Below are 8,852 nucleotides of genomic sequence, written 5' to 3'. Positions count from 1 at the left end.
TGTGCCACATATACAACCCTAAGCATTTGTCTGGAGCACCTATGGGAGTGTGTCTGTGCCTTCATGATGACCCTAAACATATGTTCAGTGGCACAGGAAGTGACATATGGATCAGGTAGAGGCTGGACAGCAGGCATCCTCAGAGCACCCCTAACAACCCTCCTATTTGGCACCTTGCCCACACATTGGCTATGGTCATAGTCAACAGGCAGTGAAGCCACAGTAACCACACTTGCATGATCAATTGCCTCACTCTTCACCTGTCCAATATCTGAGGGCTTGCTGGAATGGGTAGGCACAGGCCTACTGACTGCATTCAGTGGAATGTCAGTGGATGGCGGTATGTCAACTTCAGTGTCAAGTTCAACCTCTGCACCCCCTGACTGTGCCTCTGTTAGGCCACCACCATCATCAGAGTCTGCTGGTACTCTGACATCAGGTAGTAAAAGTCCCACACTTCCACTGCCAGGATCACCTGTGATAATAAGCAATAAACACAGGAACAATTAATACCTAAAGTACAATACTCCAATATATGCTAACAAAATAATAGTGCTGCCACAATTAGACAGTACAGAAATACACATAACAGTTCTGACATCAGCATCACACACTAAAATATGTCTTTGAATCACTCATCAGGACTGACATAAAAAGGTTTGGCTTACCATCTGCAGATGATGGTGTCCTCTGCATGCCAGATGGTCCTGGAAAAAGTTAAGCAAATGTTAAGGACAACATCATCACAATTAACTTAACACAGGGAATAATAATTTTGCCCCTTTATATATCCATTAACTATACTTTCAACAAGAACTTGGATGACAACTCCAACCTAAGCTAATCAATCAGAATATGTTGTTAACTGTAGCAATCTTCAATCCCACCCAAAAAGAATTCTTGTGAAACAGAAGTAACATTAATTTAAATTGTTTTACTTTGCAAAAGTGTTCAACAACTGAGATACAAAAGCCTACTTGGAAGCTCTTCCTGGGACATGCTTGCTGTCCCTAAATCAGTGGCACCCATATTAAGGACATGCTGTTCTGCACTTTCCTGGGAGCTATCTGGATCCTTGTCAGTGGATAGGAACTCTTCATTTGGTGTTAATAGTGGCTCTGTAGCAAGCCCCCCAGTGCCCATGCAATCACGGCCCACTACAGCTGCTCTCCTCCATGCAGACATTTTGAACAATCTGCCACCAAATCTGCATTCTGTATGACATATCTCCCCATCCCCTTTCAAGCAGGAAGGCACAATGTTGCCTAAAAGTGTCAACAATAACCTGATTTTCAGCATCAGTGAAGGGTGGTCTTCAGATTGAGATGCCTGGGTGGCATTGACCCTTGGTATTATGCACTAGAGAAACATAAAACTGTCTAGAGATTTGAAATACCAACAACAGGCTGGATGCAAAATAAGGAGAGTAACAATAGCAATGTATCCTTGCTTGTGCCATAACAGAAATGCAGCTTTGCCCCCCCCAAAAAAAAAGTACAGACAAAATTACACATTTTGCTAGAAAACCATCTATGAAATGCTAAACATGCTATGAAATGGAACTGTCCCTGAAATGTGTCTTCAGATTTATCACAGAACATTCCGTTTTAAGGTATCGCCAGTTGTGTATCCCTACGAAATGCTTTGACAAACTTGCTAATGGCATCAGTACACTTCAGCTAATGCATACAGATAAAAGTGTAAACATTTCTGCTTCAGATTTTACTTATTTGCATCTCAGCATATGCAGTATGTAGCTGACAAAATGCAAGTATACCTTCTCAAGTTCAGTAATCCTCTGTGCAGATATATTTCAAAGTAATAGTCTCTGTTCTGTGTTCTCCAGATAAGCAAGTCTCCACACCTTTTGTTTTCCTATCTACACAGTTGCCTTTTTTATATGGTGTTGATTCAGGGCTGTTAGCACAGTGAAGATGCAAATCAGGTGTGAACTGATTAGAATTGCTGAATCCCAGATATCTGGCTCTGTGTAGAAAATGTAAACATAGTGTAGGCACTCCCTCAGTGTTTGTTTTTAATGAATTGCAACTGCGAATGACTACAGGTTGGGAGAAGGAAAACACAGCAGCACTGCAGGCAGTCCTACATCCAGTGGGTGTGTCATGTCAGACTTACAAAGTGTTACACGCAAGGTTGGACATCTAAGTAAGCAGCACACTATTCACAGGTTTTGTTCATTAACATCCAGGCTCCCCTTCATTTGTTGACAACTGCATATGATATTATTTCCATTTAATATCTTCACAGATTTTAAAGGCAATGATACAGAATGGCTTACAGACTGCGTGTCTCAGATTACTGGTCTGATAGACTAACAAACAGAGAGGTAAGACAGAGCTGTATATTTGCAAGCAATAGTTATACATAATTGGTTGTATGATCACATAATGCACTAGATCCAAAATTAATAAATGTACAAATAGTGGTATGGTTTCATATTAGTGTATCTATGTTGGGGTTGGTTGTATGGAGAATGACTTCAGTTCCTTGCTGCAAACCTATTTGTGTGGTAAAGTGGGACAAGGCACCTTTTCTGTGTTCTGAAGGTTCACTAGAGTGAGAGTTCAAATCCAGATCTATGTAGAAATAACTCATGTGAACCAACATTTTCTAGTGTGCATTTCATAGATTGTTTTTCCCCATTTTAAATACTTGTCTTTTTTTCCCTTTTTTGGGAGAAGCAGTGTTTTCCCAATGCTGCACTTATATCAATCACAAGAAATGGGTAAATGAATGTCAGGTATGGCTGTGCTTATCTCTTTTGTGTGAAACATGGTAGTGAACAAACTGGAAAACTGGCCCACCCAGAAAGGAGACAGAACACCTGTAGACAGGATCCAGACAGCCAATAATTGAAACCGGATACATCCAATTAATTCTTTGGGGTACTGTGCACACATGCTAAGCTGCATTGCATGGCAGTTAGCACAGAGACCTTAAGAATTATTAATAAATTAGGGAATATCATGTAACTAGTCCTGTGGCAGCAGGTGTAAGTGTAGGGCTGGAGTACAGGTGGTCCTGCATTCAATTACAGGGTGTGCAACCTTGTTTGATGCTGTTGTTACAGTGCAGTTTATAGTACTGAACTGAAAAATAGACAAGTATTATTTCAACATTTGTGTGGCAAAAGATGTAAGTGTAGGACTACCATACACATAGTCCTTGGTTCTAAATACAGGATATTCCATACACTTTTAATGTTGTTCCACTTCCCATTATATTCATTCTCACTTATAATACTTTAGATAGTGGAGCTGATACGAATTATATGTATGAGAGATGAGACCCCATTATTCTGTTTTCAGATGTATGACTGAGGGTATACTGTGTGCCATAGTTCTGCAAGTATAATTCTGCTATCTGGACTTGCATGGCCTTCACAATTAACTAAGGCACATACACAACTGGATGTATATCCAATAACCTTGCCAGGTCACACACATACATGAGTAACAGCTCATACTATCACCTGTATTTATGTATGATTCCTCACTATGTCTGAGTAGCACTTTTGTGGCAAAAGATGGACAATCAATGCTGTGGAAGAAAATGTTTTGTTTCTTATGCCTAAGTTTGAATCACACAGTGAAGAATTAAATGTTCTCAGTGTATACAGGTAAAATCAAATGTAAAATAAAAAAAAAACTCCTTAGGTGGTTGAAGGACTTTGGGACAAACCAGTGTACACAAACAAATAAAAGAGACCAAGAAGTCCAGCATCCAAGATTTGATATAAGCACAAACAGTGATAAAAGCAGCAAAGCTTTTGAGTTCAAAACTCTTTCTCAATGCATGACATAAAATGTGTAAAATAGCTCTTAACTACAAAAACACCAGCTAATGAAAAATAAAGAAACAGTCATATTAAAATGCCATATGATCCATGAACACATGACCATAAATAACATTATAAATCACTAAATCACAAAACATCATGCTTCATTTTTACAATTGGTTTTAAACTATTACTAGAATTTAAACCACCTAATTTATAAGCCCAAAATAGTTGATCCATTTATACTCAAAATACACAGCTCTAGTTATCAAATCACCCCCACCCAGTGGGCCTTGAAACACATTCTGCAGAATCCTAAACTTAAATTTATGTTGCTCCTCATAGGTAGGTAGAGACATGCTTTGCTAAAGCATTAGTTTCAGCGCCCATCCGAATGTCAGGCGAATGGGCTCCAATCCTTTCTTTTAGTTTTATATTTGTCTTCCCTCTATAGAAACTATTGCAACAAACACAATTTGCAAAATAGACCACATTAGAGGTATTACATGTCCGCTGAAGCTCTAAATGTAAATAACTTTTGACTTATTGAATGCATAAATTGGAGTCCTGTATTAATTTCTTTACAAAGTATGCAGTTATAACATGGAATAATACCAGTTTTTTTTATTATTTGGGGAAAGTTTTTATTAGTGTTAAAATCATTATAGCAAAGTAATTGCTTAAAATTATTTTATTTGCTGTAAACATACCTTGGTTTAGTACCCACAAGGCTTAAAAATCTCATAATTAATGCTTAAAATACTTCAATTTTTCTCAACAACTCTATTCACAGAAATAGTATGTCTATTATATTTCACTGGGTGACAATCAAAAGGTCCAAGTGGGTTCAGTCAAACCCACTTTAATCGAAGTCAGGAGGCCGAAGGGTGACAATGTCCAACTTGACATTGTCGAAGTATGAATCTCACCCCATCTCGACCCATGTAAAAGCCTATTCCGAGGTTTACGGTGATTCGTATTTCAAAAATGTCAGAATTCAACATTGTCGGTTTCACAGAGGTAGGTCGATGATCCCATCATTCGATGGGGTCAGGTTCGACCTTCTGATGGTAAATCTATTTCATTATATATCTTAAACTCTTAAACTATAGTCTCATGGGTCCCAGTGTACATATAAGGTCTAATTGAGTTAAATCTTTCTTTTTCAACTAATAGTTTAGTATTTTTAACAAGTGTATGGTCATAACATCTATCTAAAAAATAATTTGCCATATTATTAACCTCAGATAGAAAGCTTTCTTCAGTTGTACATAGCCCACTGGCCCTTAAAAATTTACTTTTTATTACACCTTTATTACACATGTCTCAGGTGCATGCTTTCTGAGGGCACATACTTAACACCTTGGACATTCTTCCTATATATCATAATATCAAAATGTGTATTGTTGTTAATAACTACTAAATCTAAAACAAAATTCTGTCATATGACCAATGCACTTCAAAGAATAAAAAAAATAGTATTTTCATGTAGAGATGCAATAAAACAGTTCAAACTATCCACATCACCTCGCCATAGTAAAAATACATCAACAAAACATTTAAAAAATACTAAATGTTCAGTCCAAAAAGTATCACTACCAAAAATAATAATTTTAATGAAATGCTTACAGAATTATGTTTATTCGTGAAGGCCATTGACCTTAAGTTGATCTTTAAACATAAAATAGATGAGGAGACTGATAGTTTGAGTTTTAGTGGAAAGGCTTACCCAGACTCTGCTACAGTTTGCTGTGAAGGAAATGTTAGTTTGCTTTTTATTTGTTGTATTTTGTATTATTTTATTGCCTTTTTCTATTTTGTATACTGTGATTTGTTTTCTTTACACTGTGTTTTACTTGTATTCTGCTTTTAACTGCATATTAAAACTTGAAAAGAGACCACAGCTCTGTCTCTTGTGAGTCACACAGAAATTTTTTCCACCCTCCCACCCGGTTACTTTTGTGTTCTTAAACACCACTGCCTTTCTAGTTGCCTGCCCCTTATGTTAATTTGACCATATATCTCATTCATCTCTGCTTTTACTGGCTGATGTGAGTAAGCACAAAATTATCATTTTGTGAAATCACTCACATTCAACTATTTAAATTTATTAGCCATCCTACTGTATTCCATAGTACCAGAATACAAAAGTGACTATCCCCATCCAATCTATCTTGCCTTTTTAAAAATAGTGATGCTCCACTAAAACGTAACTTTTTAGATAGGTAAAACTTAAGTTACCTACTTTCAGATTTAACTCCTCTAGTGCACACTGCAGTGTTTAGGATAAACCATTTTTTCATCTTACCTTTAAGCAACTATTGCAAGACCACCGGTTATTGGAGAGCCTACATTCTGCCTCTCAGTAGTCATCTTGGGATCAGTGCTTCTGTTTTCTCCTGGTGAGAGAAGGAGTGCAGTTACATTATTTCCTGGAGACTGCTGATCACCAGAAAGCTTAAGAACTGTTTTATAGGTGACAGTTTGGAATCTGTGCTTATATTCTGATCCTGGTGAGAGTAGGAGCAGAGTGCATTGACTTCTGACTTTTTCTGGTTGGAGACTGAGTGTCCGTACTTAACATACCTGACTGATCTGGTTGCTATTAGAGGCATCTACCAGAAAAAGGCTACAAGCCTGCAGACCCTTGCATCATTTGGGACAAGAGTGTGGATCACCAAACAGGCTGGGGCCTGCTTCTCTTCTTGGGATTGGTGCTAACATTTTGTTTCTGGTGAGAGAAGGAGCAAAAGTGTATTGTATCCCAACACAGTGAAGCTGTCCTGAGACCAGCATTAGTAGTAACCAGGCAGTAGCTATTCATGTGACTGCCCTCTTTTCAGAATTCTTGACAAGCTAATTCTTAATTTTTCAGTAAGTACTGCTTGATTTCTTTCTAACTTCAGAATATCTGCCTAAATACTTCATCTGTAAATTTTCAGGGTCTACATATTAGTTTTCCCTTGTGTTTGGTAGTGCTCTGTACAGACCCAGACACCTTGAGTGACATTTTTCCTGTAAAAGGAATATATAAGGAAACAGCTCTAGTACTTAGTAATAATGACCATCCTTCCTGTCATGTCTAAAGGTCAGTTCCCTGTGCTTTCTCCTATTGACCTGGTGAACATGGGCATTCTGAGGCAGTGTAGCAACTGCCTCATGTACACAGACAACCCTCTCCTCTTACCTCCCAACACTCAGACTTGTGAGAGATGCACTTATATACCCAAATTGGAAGCCATGCATTGTCAAACCAAGACAGTAATAGCTGGTCAAGAGGAATAGGTCAACACCTGCACCACACCGCATGCAACACATAGCCCTCCAGAACACCCACCATCATAGCTCTCACATAAAAACACAAACCACACATCCACCTTTGTGGAGGATCTCAATACAATTCTCCCCAAACAGCAGAGACTTCCAAGGCAGAAATGTACTCATCCACCACAACACAATACAAACCACAAGACACATAGCTCACCCACACAGTGTGCCCCTCAACCTAAGCCCCTAAGGCAAAACAGCTTGCCCAATACACTAATCATAGGTGACTAGATAGTGAGGCATACTGATGTCCCATTCATTAGGTTGAATAAGGAGAAGGTAACAGTCAGCTGTATATCAGGTGCCAGAATCCGACACATAACACATGCACTCAGGTCACTCCACAACAAGTACAAGTATGAGTCTGTCACTGTCCATGTGGGTGCGAATGACCTGAGATGCACTTCCCTGGACTACATGAAAAGAGACATGGAGAAGCTCTCAGATTATGTGACCCAAGCAGGTATGACCCTAGCTCTGAGCAGCATCCTACTCTCACCCAGAATGATACCGCAGTACAAGCAAAAAATGATTGACTTCAACAAGTGGCTAGGTTTCTGGTGTCATTCTAAGGGGATCCAGTATCTGTCTGCTTGGGATGACATGACTGACAGACCTCGATGCTTTGCCAGAGATGGCCTGCATCTGTCACCCCTGAGTTTCTGGATACTGGCTAAGGCTCTTCCTACCCACATAGTGTTTTTTTAGGCGATGTTGCAAAGACCAAATTACTATGTAACAGCTATAAATAAATGCAATCTGAGGGCCATGGTGCTCAACACTAGAAGTCTAAATCTCAAGATGCATTTGCTCAAAGCACTCCTCAAAATTGAGAAGATCGACATTTGTGCTGCAATGGAGACCTGGTTTAAATCAGCAGAAAGCACCCCTGCGCTACTAGGCTATAACTCATTCCATACCTTTAGGCCCCAGAACATGGACCAAAGCTCCAAATGTGGTAGTGTCTCCATATTCATACAGGATATGCACACCTCCAGACTAGTAGCCAAGCATAATGCATCTGAGATACTTCGGGTGCAACTAACATTGGGTAAGACAGCAATTCAGGTTGTAGCCTGCTATAGGTCCCAAACCATGTCTCAAGACTCTCACTCCACATTCCTAATCACCCGGGAAAGTATTAGGGTCCAGCCCAATACACTCATACTAGGTGACTTCAACTACCCAACCATCAACTAGGAAAACTACTCATGCACCAAGACACTGGTCCAATGCTTCCTGGAATTCATCATTTCCAATGCCCCGGACCAGCTCATTCTTACCCATGCTAGAAGAAGCAACATCCTTGACCTGGTTATTACTAACATGGGCATCCGTTGCTCTACACCAATAGTCAAGTCCTCCCTGGTTAGATCTGACCACAAACTAATCTCCATGGAAATCCACATCTCACCCACACCTCCTGCAAAGGCAACCACCATGAAATCTTCTCCAAAGCTGACTTTGGGCTCCTAAAAAACAGAGGTGGCTAACTTCACAGCACCCATGTCAATGGAAAATAGATCATGACTGCTGAATCATACACCAATGCACTGTACGAACATGTACATAAATGCATGGAACTAGCCATACCCAACAGAACCAAGATGCTCTCCTCCAAAAAAAAAAAAAAGAAGCCAATCTGGAGGGCTCCTGCCATTAATAAACTCTACAACAGAAGGAAGACACTGTTGCAGAAAAAGGTGAAGTCCCAAGACTAGAAAAA

Source organism: Protopterus annectens, chromosome 15.part0, assembly GCF_019279795.1.
Source record: "Protopterus annectens isolate FY-2018-M chromosome 15.part0, PAN1.0, whole genome shotgun sequence".
Taxonomy (NCBI): Eukaryota; Metazoa; Chordata; order Ceratodontiformes; family Protopteridae; genus Protopterus; species Protopterus annectens.
Note: the sequence above shows the minus strand (reverse complement) of the source record.